Raw genomic sequence first — 21,431 nt, 5'->3', positions numbered from 1 at the left:
TATCCTAGTCACTAATCATAACAATGATTAACAAGAATTTAGCCTATTTCGTCATCTTTGACATAGGGTGAAGGTACAATGTTATCTCCTCATCGGAAGAAAGTCAAATAAGTCTAACTAATCTCAATCCAAAAGTCCTAATCAACTTACTAATTGAATTAGCAAAAGATTAGAGTCAATGGAAACAATATTAGCTAACAACTCTAGATCACCAACATAAGTTGGGTCTTAATGACTCAACATTGCCTAATCCCTCTTTCCAAGCCAAGAATGCTCAAAGATCTACTCTAACATCCAACCAAGCATTTTGTCGAACACTTGGAAGGTATAAAAGGAAAGCATGGTAAATGACAGGAAATAGTAAAATCTAACAACTACCAATTGCAAAGAAACAATAATTAACAACTCAAATCAATAATAAAAGAACATCAAACATCAATTGCATTAAAGAAAATTCAAATCCAACAAGAGTTCATCAATAAAGTAAAAGAGGTATGAAAAGTAATTCTTAGGCCATATTGTTTCCAAGGAAGGTATTTCCGTAGATCCGGTAAAAATCAATGTTATATCTAGCTTGCCTTACCCCTCCTCCGGGAGGGAAGTCCGTTCGTTCCTTGGACATGCAGGATTTTACCGATGATTTATCAAGGACTTTAGCAAGGTAGCATTGCCTCTCTCTCGACTATTGCAAAAGGACATTGAGTTTGATCTAAGCAAAGAATGCATGGAAGCCTACGACAAGCTTAAAGTGGCATTGACACAAGCTCCTATCGTAAGAGGGCCGGACTGGAGCCGGCCGTTCGAAATAATGTGCAATGCTTCAAACCATGCGGTGGGAGCCGCATTAGCACAACGCGAGGGTAAGAATCCATATGTCATAGCCTATGCATCAAAAACACTAGATGGAGCCCAATCCAATTACCCTACTACCGAGAAGGAACTCTTGGCTATTGTTTTTGCTTTGGATAAATTCCGAGCCTATCTTCTTGGTTCTAAGGTAGTAGTGTACTCGGATCATGCGGCGTTAAAATATTTGTTGACTAAGAAGGAATCCAAACCGAGATTGATTAGATGGGTTCATGCTTTTTTGTGAAATCTTTGATGTATGGGGGATCGACTTCATGGGGCCATTCCCGAATTCTAATGGTTTTCTCTACATTCTACTAGCCGTCGATTATGTGTCCAAATGGGTGGAAGCGATACCCACCCGGAAGGACGATGCTAATGTTGTTCTATCTTTTGTGAGGAATAATATAATTTGTCGCTTTAGGTCACCGAGAGCAATAATAAGTGACCAAGGTTCACACATTTGCAACAAAAGAATGGAAGGACTCATGAAGAAGTACGACATCATACATAAAGTTGCCACGGCCTACCACCCCTAAACGAACGGCCAAGCCGAGGTGTCCAATCAGGAAATTAAGCATGTAATGGAAAGGATTGTGAAGCCTAGTAGAAAAGATTGGAGCGCTAAGCTTACCGACGCACTATTGGCATACCGAACGGCATACAAAATGCCAATTGGCATGAGCCCCTTCCGGTTGGTGTATGGTAAAGTCTGCCATTTACCGGTGGAAATTGAACACAAAGCGTATTGGGCCGTCAAGGAGTGCAATCTAAATTTGGGTGGGGCCGGAATTTAGAGAAAGCTACAATTGGCGGAATTAGAATGTTTGAGATTAGAGGCCTATGACAACTCTAGGCTCTACAAAGAAAAGATGAAAGCCATCCATGATAAGAACATTAGGAGAAGGGAATTTAGACCTGGTGAACTAGTTCTCGTTTACAATTCATGGTTGAGATTGTTAACCGGAAAGCTAAGATTGAGATGGGAGGGAGCCTATCAAGTAGAAAAAGTAGAACCTTATGGAGTCTACCATTTGCGCCATCCCTCAAGTCCGGATATTGTCAAGGTAAATGGGCACCGTCTCAAATTATTATCATGGTGAGCAAAGGAAGAGCACCAAGGAGATTGAGGTATTTCATTTGGAAGATGTACCTCTTGACAAAGAGCATTGAGCTAGTGGAAGTCTAACTTAAGGACATTAAACAAAGGTGCTAGGTGGGAGACACCCCACCATGGTGAGATCTATCTTGTTTTTGCCCTCTTTGTATATAGCCATTGAACTCTTCTTTGATTAGTGATTGCTTAGTCATTGCCTTGTTTAGCTAGACTTAAGTTTATTGTTCATAGAAGTTTGCACTATGGATCACCTGAATGGTAGAAAACACCCCATTTATAGGTCTTACATGAAGTTTTAGGTGTCATTGAGGCCCTTGGCCAGCTACCTGTTGAATTTGTGATAAGATGTTCATTTTTTTTCATAAAAAAGAGGGTATAGACGCGAGCGCACGCTGTGTGCACACGCGTCCCTAGCACAGATGCATGCCCATACACTTTCCAGAGAGTTGGACCACCCTCGCGCCCACATTAAGCCCCCAGCACAACCTCATTCGCGCCAACGCGTACCGTGCGCCAGCGCGTCCTTAAGCTCAAAACGAAATGCGCGCGATTGCGCACAAGGCGCGTCCGCACCGATTTGCTGCCACAAATCCCAGGCTGAGGATTGGAGAGTTGTGCCACCTTTGAGCCTGCATTAAGCCCCGTGCTCAACCCTCTTTGCGCATGCACCCATTCGCTACTTAGTGGATTGACGCTCGAGCGTCCATGCCGCGCCCGCGTCGATGACCCTACTGCACCTCTGGTACATTTTCCAAAGAGTTATGCCAATTCTAAGCTCGCTTTGTGCTAGAGGCATAACACCACTGCCGCGCCCGCGCGCCTGCCACGCGTGCGCAAATTTGATCAGCACAGCTTCTGCGCGTCCGCACCCTGTGCGCGCGCGCGCCATCACCCCTGTAGCCAACCTTTGGTACAAAGTCCAGAGAGTTGTGTAACTTCTGGGCTAGCATTGTGCTACTAGCGCAACCACATGCACGCGTGCGCGCATCTGGCACGCGCACGTCGTTGCTGCTCCTTTCCCCCTGCGCGAGCGCGCACAGTGCGCGCAGGCGTCGATCTTGCGACGTGAAATATAAGCCAGCGCACCCACACTTCACTTCTTCTACCGTTTCTACCATTCTCCACCCATTTCTTCCAATCCCCCTCTACACCACTCCACCCACTTCTCATCACCACCTCCGGCGGCCCCCATATCTTCTCCCTCCTTTATTTCTCTTCTACTCATCTCTCTCACTTACACCCCCATTACCTTTCCTTCTCTCCCAAGGTACTCTTACCTACTTTCCTATCTTGTTCTACTTCTCTCTTTTCCCTTCCTTAGTTAGTTGATTTTGTTTTCTTTTAGGTAGCTTCTTTTCCTTTTAGTTCTTCATTACTTGGTTGTCTTTGTCTTTACCTTTCTACTTCTTTATGGGTGTTGTGGACATGACTTCTTTTGCATTAGTGGATTAAATTGTTTTGCATGATTTCATTGCAATCATGGTGCACTATGATGACTATTATTGCTTTGTGGGTTGCTATATTGCTCCATTCCCTTTACTTGCTCATTGCAAAAAGGATGCACGCCAAGTGCTTGATGAAAAGCACACATGACATTTTGAGCCCATTTTGACTTATGGCTTTCTAACTAAGTGTTTTTTCTCAAATAACTTGTATATTCTTCAGTGCATCGGGCATACCACTCTTCACATCCCACATTTTACTTACTCACCTCACAATGCCTTGCTTTCCATTATTGATATTTGGGTGTACACTTCTCATGCCCCCTACTTGCATGCTTATACATCCCTTATATCACATGCTAGTAACTTGCCTTGTTTACAAATATTATCTTGATTACATGTTGCAGCTGTCATGTAGTGAAGACGCTTACTCCCTTATGGCATAACCTCTCACTTACATGTTTCCCATTTATTTGTGTTTCTTTGGGTTTGATGGTTCCCTCCCTTTTCACTTTAACAGGATGGTCATCAAGAAGGATAAGGGGAAGGCCCCGAAGAAACCAACCGCCAATAGAGCGCGCCAAGAGCCTACGGCCAAGTCCCTTCGGAAGAAGGCAAGGGGCACCACCAACATTGATGTTTTAGAGAAGGACAACCCTCCAAAGGACTCAAGCAAGTTCCCTAACTGCTACTGCGAACTTGTCTACCCCAGAGTGACGGAGCGAAACTATCACCCGGAGCCCCTTCTAGTCCTACCGGCTCACATCGCTCCGATGGTGTTACCCCACATTGAACGGAGGCAATGGAGGTTTCTCATAAGGCAACCAAAGAAGGTCAACTTGTCCTGGGTGGTGGAGTTTTACTCCAACTACCATTCACCCCTTCTCACATCAATTTGTGTGCGCCGAAAGCAAGTACAGGTCACGGTGGAAGCCATCCAAAGAGTACTTAAGACTGAACCATTAGCGGAAGGGTATGACGCCTATCAAGAAGTTTTGTTGGCACGATGCGAATGTGGGTTCGATTGGAATGCGATTCTCCGAGTAATAGCCTTACCGGAAGCCTCTTGGATTTGAGGGACTATAAAGCAAAGGCCAAAGGGTATAGATGCACGTTTCCTCACTCTAGAAGCCGCGGCATGGGTCCAAATCTTAGCTCACTATGTGCTTCCAAGCACCCATGGGTCATCCATCACCGTCGAGCTTGCCTTATTAGTTTGGTGCATCCTAACCGAGAAACCGGTCGACATCCCGCATGCCATCCGACAATCTATGGGGCGTATTCATGTTAAGGGATACTTACCCTTTTCCGCTATGGTAACCGAATTAGTCGCAGCGGCCGGTGTGCACTGCGAGGCTAAGGACCGGAAGGCCCTCATCCCGATCGACGGTGATGTTATCCCGACCAAGAGGTGCCTCAAACCTCCGGTGGTTACCAAGGAGCTTGGCATAGCCATTCCCACTTGCAACCCTACTACCTCATCCGCACCATTAAAGTCATCCATCCAACGCCTTAAAGACCTTCACAAAAATTTGGACCGTTATGAGCGGCAAAATCAACGCCGATATGCTCACGTGAAGAAGCTTCTGAGTATTGTCACCCCACCTATGGAAGAACCGGATATCTCCACATCCACCGCAACCTCAAGCGGAGATAGCACTGATGAGGGAGATGGAGAACATTCTGGATCCGGCCACCCATTGCGCATCACTTATAGCACGGAGGACCGTGCTAAGTTTTAAGTGTGGGGAGGTCGGCCGACCGATCTCTGTAGGTAACACCCGAATAAACTTTTGAATCTATTTGTTAGTTAGGATAGGTTACTGATGAGCGGATAATTTATACGCTTTTTGGCATTGTTTTTAGGTAGTTTTTAGTAAGTTCAAGCTACTTTTAGGGATGTTTTCATTAGTTTTTATGTTAAATTCACATTTCTGGACTTTACTATGTGTTTGTGTGTTTTTCTGTGATTTCAGGTAATTTCTGGCTGAAATTGAGGGACTTGAGCAAAACTCTGAAAAAGGCTGACAAAAGGACTGCTGATGCTGTTGGAATCTGACCTCCCTGCACTCAAAATGGATTCTCTATAGCTACTGAACTCCAAATGGCGCGCTCTCAACGGCGTTGAAAAGTAGACATCCAGAGCTTTCCAGCAATATATAATAGTCCGTACTTTATTCGGGAATTGATGACGTAAAGTGGCGCTCAACGCCAACTACATGCTACTATCTGGAGTTAAACGCCAGAAACACGTCATAACCCGGAGTTAAACGCCAGAAACAAGCTATAACTCGGCGTTCAACTCCAAGAAAAGCCTCAGCTCGTGGATAGATCAAGCTCAGCCCAAGCATACACCAAGTGGGCCCCGAAAGTGGATTTATGCATCAATTACTTACTCATGTAAACCCTAGTAGCTAGTCTAGTATATATAGGACATTTAACTATTGTATTAGACATCCTTTTGACCACGTTACATCTTTGGTCTCAGTTTTGTTTTATTCTTCATCTTAAGAGGCTATTGATCACGTTTTAGGGGGCTGGCCATTCGGCCATGCCTGAACCTTTCACTTATGTATTTTCAACGGTGGAGTTTCTGCACACCATAGATTAAGGGTGTGGAGCTCTGCTGTATCTCAAGTTTCAATACAATTACCATTACTTTCTATTCAATTCTCTTTTATTCTTATTCCAAGATATACGTTGCACTTCAACTTGATGAATGTGATGATCCGTGACACTCATCATCATTCTCACCTATGAACGCGCGTGACTGACAACCACTTCCGTTCTACCTTAGGCCGGGCGCATATCTCTTAGATTCCTGATGAGCGGATAATTTATACGCTTTTTGGCATTGTTTTTAGGTAGTTTTTAGTAAGTTCAAGCTACTTTTAGGGATGTTTTCATTAGTTTTTATGTTAAATTCATATTTCTGGACTTTACTATGAGCTTGTGTGTTTTTCTGTGATTTCAGGTAATTTCTGGCTGAAATTGAGGGACTTGAGCAAAACTCTGAAAAAGGCTGACAAAAGGACTGCTGATGCTGTTGGAATCTGACCTCCCTGCACTCGAAATGGATTCTCTGGAGCTACAGAAATCCAATTTGCGCGCTCTCAACGGCGTTGGAAAGTAGACATCCAGAGCTTTTCAGCAATATATAATAGTCCATACTTTATTCGGAAATTGACGACGTAACTTGGCGTTGAACGCCAAGTACATGCTGCTGTCTGGAGTTAAACGCCAGAAAAACGTCATGATCCGGAGTTGAACGCCCAAAATACGTCATAACTTGGAGTTCAACTCCAAGAAAAGCCCCAGCTCGTGGATTGATCAGGCTCAGCCCAAGCACACACCAAGTGGGCCCCGGAAGTGGATTTATGCATCAATTACTTACTCATGTAAACCCTAGGAGCTAGTTTATTATAAATAGAACATTTAACTATTGTATTAGATGTCTTTTGACCACGTTTCATCTTTGGTCTCAGTTTTGTTTTATTCCTCATCTTAGGAGGCCATTGAGCACGTTTTGGGGGCTGGCCATTCGGCCATGCCTGAACCTTTCACTTATGTATTTTCAACGGTGGAGTTTTTGCACACCATAGATTAAGGGTGTGGAGCTCTGCTGTACCTCAAGTTTCAATACAATTATTATTACTTTTCATTCAATTCTCTCTTATTCTTATTCCAAGATATACGTTGCACAACACTTTGATGAATGTGATGATCCGTGACACTCATCATCATTCTCACCTATGAACGCGCGTGATTGACAACCACTTCCGTTCTACCTTAGGACGGACGCATATCTCTTAGATTCCCCAACAGAATCTTCGTGGTATAAGCAAGATAGATGGCGGCATTCATGAGGATCCGGAAAGTCTAACCTTGTCTGTGGTATTCCGAGTAGGATCCTGGGAATCCGGAAAGTCTAACCTTGTCTGTGGTATTCCGAGTAGGATTCCGGTATTGAATGACTGTGACGAGCTTCAAACTCCTGAAGGCTGGGCGTTAGTGACAAACACAAAAGAATCAATGGATTCTATTCCAACCTGATTGAGAATCGACAGATGATTAGTCGTGCTGTGACAGAGCATTTGGACCATTTTCACTGAGAGAATGGGATGTAGCTATCAACCAAGGGTGATGCCTCCAGACGATTAGCCGTGCAGTGACAGCGCATAGGACCATTTTCCCGAGAGGATTGAAAGTAGCCATTGATGATGGTGATGCCCTACAAACAGCTTGCCATGGAAAGGAGTAAGAAGGATTGGATGAAAGCAATGAGAAAGTAGAGATTCAAGAGGAGCACAAGCATCTCCATGCGCCTATCTGAAATTCCCACTATTAATTTACATAAGTATTTCTATCCTTTGTTATTAATTATATTTGATTTTCTAAATTCCATAATTTTAATCTGCCTAACTGAGATTTACAAGGTGACCATAGCTTGCTTCTTACCAACAATCTCCGTGGGATCGACCCTTACTCACGTAAGGTATTACTCGGATGACCCAGTGCACTTGCTGGTTAGCTGTGCGAAGTTGTGAAATATTATATAGAAACCATGGTATTAGCATCCTATTTTTGGTGCCATTGCCAAGGAATGAAAAGCAATGAATTTTGCAAAATGGAATAACAAAGGAATCACAATTTTGTCCACCAATTCCCCAACAGAATCTTCATGGTATAAGCTAGATAGATGGTGGCATTCATGGGGATCCGGAAAGTTTAACCTTGTCTGTGGTATTTCGAGTAGGATCCTGGGAATCCGGAAAGTCTAACCTTGTCTGTGGTATTCTGAGTAGGATTCCGGTATTGAATGACTGTGACGAGCTTCAAACTCCTGAAGGCTGGGCGTTAGTGACAGACGCAAAAGAATCAAGGGATTCTATTCCAACCTGATTGAGAACCGACAGATGATTAGCCGTGCTGTGACAGAGCATTTGGAACATTTTTACCGAGAGGATGGGATGTAGCCATCGGCAAGGGTGATGCCTCCAGACGATTAGCCATGCAGTGACAGCGCATAGGACCATTTTCTCGAGAGGATGAAAAGTAGCCATTGACGACGGCGATGCCCTACATACAGCTTGCCATGGAAAGGAGTAAGAAGGATTGGAGGAATGTAATAAGAAAGTAGAAATACAAGAGGAGCACAGCATCTCCATACACCTATCTGAAATTCCCACTATTGATTTACATAAGTATTTCTATCCCTTTTTATTTTCTGTTTATTATTAATTTTCAAACTCATCATAAACCATTTAATCTGCCTAACTGAGATTTACAAGGTGACCATAGCTTGCTTCATACCAACAATCTCTGTGGGATCGACCCTTACTCACGTAAGGTATTACTTGGATGACCCAGTACACTTGCTGGTTAAGTTGAACGGAGTTGTGGAAAGAAAGTGCTGAGTTAATTTTTATGCACATGCCAAAGAGCCATTATTGTTGATCATAATTTCGTCCACCAAGTTTTTGGCGCCGTTGGCGGGGATTGTTTCGAGTTAGAAAAGAATGAATCACAATTTCGTGCACCAAGTTTTTGGCGCCGTTGCCGGGGATTGTTCGAGTATGGACAACTGACGGTTCATCTTGTTGCTCAGATTAGGTAATTTTCTTTTCAAAAATCTTTTTCAAAATTTTTCTTTTCTTTTTCGTTTTTCCTAACTTTATTTTCGAAAAAAAATAATAAAAATACAAAAAAGTCAAAATCATAAAAAAACCAAAAATATTTTGTGTTTCTTGTTTGAGTCTTGAGTCAATTTTTAAGTTTGGTGTCAATTGCTTGCTTTAAAATTTTTTTTTTGCATTTTTAGAAAATTCATGCATTCATAGTGTTCTTCATGATCTTCAAGATGTTCTTGGTAAATCCTCTTGTTTGATCTTGATGATTTCTTGTTTTGTGTTGTTTGTTGTTTTTCATATGCAGTTTTCGTCTGTTAGAATCCATGCACTAAAGATTTATAAGTTTGGTGTCTTGCATGTTTTCTTTGCATCAAAAATTTTTCAAAATTATGTTCTTGATGTTCATCATGATCTTCAAAGTGTTCTTGGTGTTCATCTTGACATAGTGTTTTTGCATGCATCATGAGTTTTGATTCATAATTCTCATGTTGTGAGTCATTTTTGTTGTTTTTCTCTCTCATCATTAAAAATTCAAAAAATTCAAAAAATATCTTTTCCTTATTTCCCTCCAAATTTTCGAAATTTTGGGTTGACTTGGTCAAAAATTTTTAAAAATTAGTTGTTTCTTACAAGTCAAGTCAAATTTTCAATTTTAAAAATCTTATCTTTTCAAAATCTTTTTCAAAAATCATATCTTTTCCATTTTTTCCTATTTTTTGAAAATTTCAAAAATCTTTTTCAAAATATTTTCAAAATCTTTTTCTTATCTTTATATCAAATTTTCAAAAATTCACCAACAATTAATGTGAGTGGTTCAAAAATTTGAAGTTTGTTACTTTCTTGTTAAGAAAGGTTCAATCTTTAAATTCTAGAATCTTATCTTGTAGTTTCTTGTTAGTGAAGTAAGTAATTTTAAATTTAAAAATTAAATCTTTTTATCTTTTATCATATCTCTTTCAAAATTTTATCTTTTTCAAAATTTTGATTTCAAAATATCTTATCCATCTTCTTATCATCTTATCTTTTCAAATTTGATTTTAATATCTTTTTCAACTAACTATTTGACTTTTTGTTTGTTTCTTATCTTTTTCAAAACCACCTAACTACTTTTCCCTCTCTAATTTTCGAAAATATCTCATCTCTTTTTCAAAAATTCCTTTTTTGTTTTAAATTTTAATTTTAATCTTGTCTTATCTCTAATTTTCGAAAATCACTAACCCCTTTCTAAAAATTATTTTTGAATTTTCTATCTCTTCTCTTTTATTCTATTTAATTATTACTAACACTTCTCTTCACCTCTCTTCATCTAAATATCTGAACCCACTCTTCTTCACTCTTTTCCCCTTTCTTCTTCTGCTAACATAAAGGAATCTCTATACTGTGACATAGAGGATTCCTCTTCTTTTCTTGTTTTCTTCTCTTTCATATGAGCAGGAACAAGGAAAAAGGCACTCTTGTTGAAATTGATCCTGAACCTGAAAGGACTCTGAAGAGGAAACTAAGAGAAGCTAAATTACAACAATCTAAAGGTAACCTTTCAGAAACATTAGAACAAGAGAAGGAGATGGCAGCCGCACCCAACAACAATAATGCAAGGAGAATGCTTGGTGACTTCACAAAGCCAACGTCCAAATTTGATGGAAGAAGCATCTCCATTCCTGCCATTGGAGCAAACAATTTTGAGCTGAAACCTCAGCTAGTTGCCTTAATGCAACAAAACTGCAAGTTCTATGGACTTCCATCTGAAGATCCTTATCAGTTTTTAACTGAGTTCTTGCAGATCTGTGAGACTGTTAAGACAAATGGAGTAGATCCTAAAGTCTACAGGCTCATGCTTTTCCCTTTTGCTGTAAGAGACAGGGCTAAAATATGGTTGGATTCACAACCTAAGGATAGCCTGGACTCCTGGGATAAGCTGGTCATGGCCTTCTTGGATAAATTCTTTCCTCCTCAAAAGCTGAGCAAACTTAGAGTGGATGTTCAGATCTTCAAACAAAAAGATGGTGAATCCCTCTATGAAGCTTGGGAAAGATACAAGCAGCTGACCAAAAGATGTCCATCTGACATGTTTTCAAAATGGACCATATTAGATATATTTTATTATGGCCTATCTGAATTTTCGAAAATGTCATTGGACCATTCTGCAGGTGGATCAATCCACCTAAAGAAAACACCTGCAGAAGCTTAAGAACTCATTGACACGGTTGCAAATAACCAATTTATGTACACTTCTTAGAGGAATTCCGTGAATAATGGGATACCTCAGAAGAAAGGAGTTCTTGAAATTGATGCTCTGAATGCCATATTGGCTCAGAACAAAGTGTTGACTCAGCAAGTCAACATGATTTCTCAAAGTCTGAATGGATGGCAAAATGCATCCAACAGTACTAAAGAGGCAGCTTCTGAAGAAGCTTATGATCCTGAGAACCCTGCAATGGCAAAGGTTAATTACATGGGTGAACCTTATGGAAACACCTATTATTCATCATGGTGAAATCATCCAAATTTCTCATGGAAGGATCAACAGAAGCCTCAAAAAGGCTTTAACAATGGTGGACGCAATAGGCTGAGCAATAGCAAGCCTTTTCCATCACCTTCTCAGCAACAGACAGAGAATTCTGAACAAAACACTTCTAATTTAGCCAATCTAGTCTCTGATCTGCCAAAGGCCACTTTCAGTTTCATGAGTGAAACAAGATACTCCATCAGAAATCTGGAGGCACAAGTGGGCCAACTGAGTAAGAAAGTCATTGAACCTCCTCCCAATATTCTTCCAAGCAATACAGAAGAGAATCCAAAAGGAGAGTGCAAGGCCATTGATGTAATCAATATGGCCGAATGCACAAGGGAGGAGAAGGATGAAAATCCTAGTGAAGAAGACCTCCTGGGACGTCCCTCAAGCAATAAGGAGTTTCTTATTAAGGATCCAAAGGAATCTGAGGCTCATATAGAGACCATAGAGATCCCATTAAATCTCCTTCTGCCATTCATGAGCTCTGAAGACTATTCTTCCTCTGAAGAGGATGAAGATGTGACTGGAGAGCAAGTTGCTCAATATTTAGGAGCTATCATGAAGCTGAATGCCAAGTTGTTTGGTAATGAGACTGGGGAAAGTGAACCTCCCTTGCTCATTGGTGAACTAGACACCTGGATTCAGAAAATTTTACCTCAAAAGAGACAAGATCATGGCAAGTTCTTAATACCTTGTACCATAGGCACCATGACCTTTGAAAAAGCTCTGTGTGATCTAGGGTCAGGGATAAATCTTATGCCACTCTCTGTAATGGAGAAGCTGGGGATCATTGAGGTACAACATGCCTTGTTCTCATTACAATTGGCAGACAAGTCATTGAGACAAGCTTATGGAATAGTAGAGGACGTGTTAGTAAAGGTTGAAGGCCTTTACATCCCTGCTGATTTCATAATCTTAGACACTAGGAAGGAAGAGGATGAATGCATCATCCTTGGAAGACCTTTCCTAGCTACAGCAGGAGCTGTGATAGACGTCAACAAAGGTGAATTAGTCCTTCAATTGAATGGGGACTACCTTGTGTTTAAGGCACATGGCCATCCCTCTGTGACAAAAGAGAGTAAGCATGAAGAGCTTCTCTCAGTTCAGAGTCAAGAAGAGCCCCCACAGTTGGTGCACAAAATTGTGATTTATTCTTTTCTAACTCGAAATAATCCCCGGTAATGGCTCCAAAAACTTGGTGCTCAATATCACGGTGTCTAAAATTCAATTCACAACTCCGCACAACTAACCAGCAAGTGCACTGGGTCGTCCAAGTAATACCTTACGTGAGTAAGGGTCGATCCCACGGAGATTGTTGGTATGAAGCAGCTATGGTCACCTTGTAAATCTTAGTCAGGCAGATTCAAATGTATTTGGATTAGATATTTAAAAGATAAATAAAAAAGGATATTAATACTTATGTAAATTAATGGTGGGAATTTCAGATAAGCGTATGGAGATACTGTGCCCTTTCTTTTTCTACTTTTCTACTTCTTCCTTCAATCCTTCTTACTCCTTTCCATGGCAAGCTGTATGTAGGGAATCACCGTTGTCAATGGCTACATCTCATCCTCTCAGTTAAAAAGGTCCAAATGCTCTGTCACAGCACGGCTAATCATCTGTCGGTTCTCAATCAGGTTGGAATAGAATCCCTTGATTCTTTTGCGTCTGTCACTAACGCCCAGCCTTCAGGAGTTTGAAGCTCGTCACAGTCATTCGATCTCAGAATCCTACTCGGAATACCACAGACAAGGTTTAGACTTTCCGGATTCTCATGAATGCCGCCATCAATTCTAGCTTATACCACGAAGATTCTGATTAAGGAATCCAAGAGATATGCGCCCGGTCTAAGGTAGAACGGAAGTGGTTGTCAGTCACACGCGTTCATAGGTGAGAATGATGATGAGTGTCACGGATCATCACATTCATCAAGTTGAAGTGCAACGAATATCTTAGAACAGGAATAAATGAAGTTTATAGGAAAAGAGTAGTAATTGTATTAAAACTTGAGGTACAGCAGAACTCCACACCCTTAATCTATGGTGTGTAGAAACTCCACCGTTGAAAATACATAAGTTGGAGGTCCAGGCATGGCCGAGAGGCCAGCCCCCATGATCTGAGAACTAATCGTCCCAAGATGTCTAATACACTAGTAAAAAGGTCTATTTATAATAAACTAGCTACTAGGGTTTACAGAAGTAAGTAATTGATGCATAAATCCACTACCGGGGCCCACTTGGTGTATGTTTGGGCTGAGCTTCGTCTATCCACGAGCTGAGGCTTTTATTGGAGTTGAACGCCAAGTTGTAACGTGTTTTGGGCATTCAACTCTGGGTTGTGACGTGTTTCTGGCGTTTGACTCTAGACAGCAACATGGAACTGGCGTTGAGCGCCGGTTTACGTCATCAATTCCCGAATAAAGTATGGACTATTATATATTACTAGAAAGCTCTGGATGTCTACTTTCCATCGCCGTTGAGAGAGCCCAATTTGGAGTTCTGTAGCTCTAGAAAATCCATTTCGAGTGCAGGGAGGTCAGATTCCAACAGCATCAGCAGTCCTTTGTCAGCCTCCTATCAGAGTTTTGCTCAAGTCCCTCAATTTGTCCTTTGAAGTTCAGAATGATTGGCTTCTCTAGGAACTTAGAATTTCGGATGGTGTTATTGATTCTCCTAGTTAAGTATGTTGATTCTTGAACACAGCTACTTATGAGTCTTGGCCGTGGCCCTAAGCACTTTGTTTTTCAGTATTACCACCGGATACATTAATGCCACAGACACATGACTGGGTGAACCTTTTCATATTGTGACTCAGCTTTGCTAGAGTCCCCAGTTAGAGGTGTTCAGAGTTCTTAAGCACACTCTTTTGCTTTGGATCACGACTTTAACCACTCGGTCTCAAGCTTTTCACTTGGGCCTTCATGACACAAGCACATGGTTAGGGACAGCTTGGTTTAGCCGCTTAGGCATGGATTTTATTTCCTTGGGCCCTCCTATCCATTGATGCTCAAAGCCTTGGATCCTTTTTACCCTTGTCTTTTGGTTTTAAGGGCTATTGGCTTTTTCTGCTTGCTTTTTCTTTTTCTTTCTATTTTTTTCGCAAGCTTTTGTTTTTCACTGCTTTTTCTTGCTTCAAGAATCAATTTCATGATTTTTCAGATTATCAATAACATTTCTCTTTGTTCATCATTCTTTCAAGAGCCAACAGTTTTAACATTCATAAACAACAAGATAAAAAATATGCATTGTTTAAGCATTCATTCAGAAAACAAAAAGTATTGTCACCAAATCAATATAATTAAACTAAATTCAAGGATAAATTCGAAATTCATGTACTTCTTGTTCTTTTGAATTAAAAACATTTTTCATTTAAGAAAGGTGAAGGATTTATAGAATTTATTCATAGCATTAAGACATAGTTACTACATACTAATGATCATGAAGTAGAGACACAAAATATAGATAGATATGAAGCATAAAAACCAAAAAAGCAGTGAAAATAAGAACAAGGAATGAGTCCACCTGAGTGAGGGTGGTGCCTTCTTGAAGGTCCAATGGTGCTTTTTGAGCTCCTTTATGTCTCTTCCTTGCTTCTGTTGCATGATCCCTAGTGATTTTGGTGTTCCTATCCTTAGTTGCTTCCAATAATTATGTGGAGGAACATGTATCCCCTGAGGTATCTCAGGGATTTCTTGAAGAGGGAATTTCTCATGCTCTCTTGATGTGCAGTCAAATGCTCTTCTACTGAGCTATGGACCCTTGAGATGAATCTCTCCATCTCCCATGACTCAGAGGTGGAAGCTTTTGTCTTCTCTTAGTTTCCTCTTCAGAGTCCTTTCAGGTTCAGGATCAGCTTCAACAAGAATGCCTTTTTCCTTGTTCCTGCTCATATAGGGAAGAAGAGAACAAGAAAAGAAAGAGAAATCCTCTATGTCACAGTAAAGAGGTTCCTTATTGTTAGTAGAAGAAGAAAGGAATAAAAGTGGAGAATCCAATCACAATGGTGAGGATAGAGGCAGTGATTGGAGATGAAGAGAGGTGAAGAGAAGTGTTAGTAAATACATAATTAAATAGAAGAAGAGGAGAGATAGAGGATTTGGAAAATAATTTTGAAAAAGTAGTTAGTGATTTTCGAAAATTAAAGATAAGATATAATTAAAATTAAAATTTAAAACAATTAATTAATTAAAAAGAATTTTTGAAAAAGGGATGAGATATTTTCGAAAATTAGAGAGGGAAAAGTAGTTAGGTGGTTTTGAAAAAGATAAGAAACAAACAAATAGTTAATTAGTTGGTTGAAAAGATATTAAAATCCAATTGAAAAGATAAGAAGATAAGAAGTTAGATAAGATCTTTTGAAATCAAATTTTTGAAAAAGTTAAAATTTTGAAAAAGATATGATAAAAAGATAAGATAAAAAGATAAGATAGAAAAAAATATGATTGAAAAAGATTTTAATTTTAAAATTCAAATTTAGTTACTTCACTAACAAGAAACTACAAGATAAGATTCTAGAATTTAAAGATTGAACCTTTCTTAACAAGAAAATAACAAACTTCAAATTTTTGAATCAATCACATTAATTGTTGGTGAATTTTCGAAAATTTGATATAAAGATAAGAAAAAGATTTTGAAAATATTTTGAAAAATATTTTTTTTTAAATTTTCGAAAAAAAAAGGAAAAAAATTGGAAAATATATAATTTTTGAAAAAGATTTTGAAAAGATAAGATTTTTAAAATTTGAAAATTTGACTTGGCTTGTAAGAAACAACTAATTTGAAAAATTTTTGACTAAGTCAACTCAAATTTTTGAAATTTTGAGAGAAAAAAGGAAAAGTTTTTTTTTTATTTTTGAATTTTTAATGATGAGAGAGAAAAACAACAAAAATACTCAATGCATGAAATTTTTAGATCAAAACAATGAATGCATGCAAGAATGCTATGAATGTCAAGATGAACACTAAGAACACTTTGAAGATCATGATGAACATCAAGAACATAATTTTGAAAAATTTTTGATGCAAAGAAAATATACAAGACACCAAACTTAGAAATCTGTAATGCATGGACTCTAATAAACAAAAAATGCTTATGAAAAACAACAAACAACACAAAACAAGAAAACATCAAGATCAAACAAGAAGACTTACCAAGAACATCTTGAAAATCATGATGAACACTTTGAATGCATGGAATTTTCGAAAATATGCTAGAAAAAAATTTTTTAAGCATGCAATTGACACCAAACTTAAAAATTGACTCAAGACTCAAACAAGAAACACAAAATATTTTTGGTTTTTATGATTTTCTAATTTTTTTGTATTTTTATTAATTTTTTTTCGAAAATATTCTTTAGAAAAACGAAAATAAGAGAAAAATTTTGAAAACTTTTTGAAAAGAAAATAAAAAGAAAATTACCTAATCTGAGCAACAGGATGAACCGTCAGTTGTCCATACTCGAACAATCCCCGGCAACGGCGCCAAAAACTTGGTGCACGAAATTGTGATTCATTCTTTTCTAACTCGAAATAATCCCTGGTAATGGCTCAAAAAACTTGGTGCTCAATATCACGGTGTCTAAAATTCAATTCACAACTCCGCACAACTAACCAGCAAGTGCACTGGGTCGTCCAAGTAATACCTTACGTGAGTAAGGGTCGATCCCACGGAGATTGTTGGTATGAAGCAGCTATGGTCACCTTGTAAATCTCAGTCAGGCGGATTCAAATGTATTTGGATTAGATATTTAAAAGATAAATAAAAAAGGATAGAAATACTTATGTAAATTAATGGTGGGAATTTCAGATAAGCGTATGGAGATATTGTGCCCTTTCTTTTTCTACTTTTCTACTTCTTCCTTCAATCCTTCTTACTCCTTTCCATGGCAAGCTGTATGTAGGGCATCACCGTTGTCAATGGCTACATCCCATTCTCTCAGTGAAAAAGGTCCAAATGCTCTGTCACAGCACGGCTAATCATCTGTCGATTCTCAATCAGGTTGGAATAGAATCCCTTGATTCTTTTGCGTCTGTCACTAACGCCCAACCTTCAGGAGTTTGAAGCTCGTCACAGTCATTCGATCCCAGAATCCTACTCGGAATACCACAGATAAGGTTTAGACTTTCCGGATTCTCATGAATGCCGCCATCAATTCTAGCTTATACCACGAAGATTCTGATTAAGGAATCCAAGAGATATGCACCCGGTCTAAGGTAGAACGGAAGTGGTTGTCAGTCACACACGTTCATAGGTGAGAATGATGATGAGTGTCATGGATCATCACATTCATCAAGTTGAAGTGCAACGAATATCTTAGAACAGGAATAAATGAAGTTTATAGGAAAAGAGTAGTAATTGTATTAAAACTTGAGGTACAGCAGAGCTCCACACCCTTAATCTATGGTGTGTAGAAACTCCACCGTTGAAAATACATAAGTGAGAGGTCCAGGCATGGCCGAGAGGCCAGCCCCCATGATCTGAGAACTAATCGTCCCAAGATGTCTAATACACTAGTAAAAAGTTCTATTTATAATAAACTAGCTACTAGGGTTTACAGAAGTAAGTAATTGATGCATAAATCCACTTCCGGGGCCCACTTGGTGTGTGTTTGGGCTGAGCTTGGTCTATCCACGAGCTGAGGCTTTTATTGGAGTTGAACGCCAAGTTGTAACGTGTTTTGGGCATTCAACTCTGGGTAGTGACGTATTTCTGGCGTTTGACTCCAAACAGCAACATGGAACTGGCGTTGAGCGCCGGTTTACGTCGTCAATTCCCGAATAAAGGGTGGACTATTATATATTGCTGGAAAGCTCTGGATATCTACTTTCCAACGCCGTTGAGAGAGGGTCATTTGGGGTTCTGTAGCTCCAGAAAATCGATTTAGAGTGCAGGGAGGTCAGATTCCAACAGCATCAGCAGTCCTTTGTCAGCCTCCTATCAGAGTTTTGCTCAAGCCCCTCAATTTCAGCCAGAAATTACCTGAAATCACAGAAAAATACACAAACACATAGTAAAGTCCAGAAATGTGAATTTAACATAAAAACTAATGAAAACATCCCTAAAAGTAGCTTGAACTTACTAAAAACTACCTAAAAACAATGCCAAACAGCGTATAAATTATCCGCTCATCAACAGTCAAACTCTAAGTTTGGTGTTGGGAGGCCACAACCAAACTCTAAGTTTGGTGTTAAGACCCCATATCCAAACTCTAAGTTTGGTGTTGGGACTATACAACATTGACCTGATCACCTTTGTGGCTCCATGAGAGCCCACTGTCAAGCTATTGACATTAAAGAAGCACTTGTTGGGAGGCAACCCAATTTTATTTATCTAATTTTTATTTTATTCTATTTTATTTTTATTTTGTGTTTTATTAGGTACATGATCATGTGGAGTCACGAAAAAAATATAAAAATTAAAAACAGAATCAAAAACAGCAGAAGAAAAATCACACCCTGGAGGAAGGACAGACTGGCGTTCAATGCCAGTAAGGAGCATCAGGCTGGCGTTCAACGCCAGAAAAGAGCATGAATCTGGCGCTGAACGCCAGAAACAAGCAACATTCTGGCGTTTGAACGCCAGGAATGTGCCTTGAGAAAAGCTGGCGCTGAACGCCAGAAACATGCTACATATGGGCGTTGAACGCCCAAAACATGCTTTACATGGGCGTTGAACGCCCAGAGCGTGCATCATCTCGGCGTTTAAATGCCAGAATGGTATGCAAAGGCATTTTATTTGGTGTAGGGATGGAATTCCTTGACACCTCAGGATCTGTGGACCCCACAGGATCACCTCAGGATCTGTGGACCCCACAGGATCCCCACCTAACATATTCCCACCTTACCTCCTAATCCTATTACACTCTCCCCCATGTCACATTTCCCAAAACCCTTCACCAATCACCTCAATCTCTCTTCCCCATCACCTCTTCACCACTCACATCCATCCACTCTTCCCCATAAACCCCACCTACCTTTAAAATTCAAAAACACTTTCCCACCCAAACTCACCCTAAAATGGCCGAACCTACCCTCTCCTCTTTCCCTATATAAACCCCTCCATTCCACTTTATTTTCACACAATACAACACCCTCTTCTATACCTTGGCCGAACCCACCTTCCCCCTTCTCCTCAATATTTTCTTCTTCTCTTTTTTCTTCTCTTGCTCGAGGGCGAGCAATATTCTAAGTTTGGTGTGGTAAAAGCATAAGCTTTTTGTTCTTCCATTACCATCAAATGGCACCTAAGGCCATAGAATCCTCTAGAAAAGGAAAAGGGAAGACAAAAGCTTCTACCTCCGAGTCATGGGAGATGGAAAGATTCATCTCCAAAAGCCATCAAGACCACTTCTATGATATTGTGGCAAAGAAGAAGGTGATCCCTGAGGTCCCTTTCAAGCTCAAGAAAAATGAGTATCCGGAAATCCGACATGAGATCCGAAGAAGAGGTTGGGAAGTCCTAACCAACCCCCATGCAACAAGTCAGAATCTTAATGGTTCAAGAGTTCTATGCCAATGCATGGATCACTAGGAACCATGATCAAAGTATGAACCCGAGTCCAAAGAATTATCTCACAATGGTTCGGGGGAAATACTTAGATTTTAGTCTGAAAAATGTAAGGTTGGCGTTCCACTTGCCCATGACGCAAGAAGATGTACGCCCCTACACTAGAAGGGTCAACTTTAATCAAAGGTTGGACCAAGTCCTTATGGACATATGTGTGGAAGGAGCTCAATGGAAAAGAGACTCCAAAGGCAAGCCAGTTCAACTAAGAATACTAGACCTCAAGCCTGTGGCTAGAGGATGGTTGGAGTTCATTCAACGCTCCATCATTCCCACTAGCAACCGATCTGAAGTTACTGTGGATCGGGCCATCATGATTCATAGCATCATGATTGGAGAGGAAGTAGAAGTTCATGAAGTCATCTCCAATGAATTCTACAAAATAGCCGAAAAGCCCTCCACCATGCCAAGGCTAGCTTTTCCTCACCTTATTTGCCATCTATGTTACTCAGCTGGAGTTATCATGGAAGGAGACATCTCCATTGAAGAGGGTAAGCCCATCACTAAGAAGAGGATGGAGCAAGCAAGAGAGACCCTCCACGGTTCTCAAGGGATGCATGAGGGAGCTCATCATCAAGAAATCCCTGAGATGCCTCAAGGGATGCACTTTCCACCCAACAACTATTGGGAACAACTCAACACTTCCTTAGAAGATTTAAGCCACAATGTGGAACAATTAAGGGTGGAACATCATGAGCACTCCATCATTCTCCATGAAATAAGAGAAGATCAAAGAACAATGAGGGAGGAGCAACAAAGGCAAGGAAAGGACATAGAAGAGCTTAAGGACATTGTTAGTCCTTCAAGAAGAAGACGCCACTAAGGTGGATTCATTCCTTGTTCTTATTTCTTTCTGTTTTTCGGTTTCTATGTTATGTTTATCTATATTTTGTGTCTCTACTTCATGATCATTAGTATGTAGTAACCACGTCTTAAAGCTATGAATAAAATCCATTAATCCTTCACCTCTCTTAAATGAAATATGCTTTAATTCAAAAGAACAAGAAGTACATGAATTTCAAATTTATCCTTGAATTTAGTTTAATTATATTGATGTGGTGACAATACTTTTTGTTTTCTGAATGAATGCTTGAACAGTGCATATTTTTGATCTTGTTGTTTATGAATGTTAAAACTGTTGGCTCTTGAAAGAATAATGAACAAAGAGAAATGTTATTGATGATCTGAAAAATCATAAATTTGATTCTTGAAGCAAGAAAAAGCAGTGAAAAAGCAAAAGCTTGCGAAAAAAAAAGCAAGCAGAAAAAGCCAATAGCCCTTAAAACCAAAAGGCAAGGGTAAAAAGGATCCAAAGCAAAAGA

General features: G+C 39.8%; 1 non-coding gene across 1 annotated transcript; it reads right to left on the bottom strand.

Annotated features, from left to right (window-relative positions):
- Positions 1–10,998: 10,998 nt before the first annotated feature.
- Positions 10,999–11,102, bottom strand: LOC130971432 (small nucleolar RNA R71). Its single transcript, XR_009082652.1, has one exon. It is a non-coding gene; the product is annotated as a small nucleolar RNA R71 (small nucleolar RNA).
- Between the last annotated feature and the right edge of the window lie 10,329 nt (positions 11,103–21,431).

The sequence above is a fragment of the Arachis stenosperma genome, chromosome 3 (genome assembly GCF_014773155.1).
Source record: "Arachis stenosperma cultivar V10309 chromosome 3, arast.V10309.gnm1.PFL2, whole genome shotgun sequence".
NCBI classification, from domain to species: domain Eukaryota; kingdom Viridiplantae; phylum Streptophyta; class Magnoliopsida; order Fabales; family Fabaceae; genus Arachis; species Arachis stenosperma.
The sequence above is the reverse complement of the archived record's forward strand: the minus strand, read 5'-3'. Positions and strand labels throughout refer to the sequence as shown.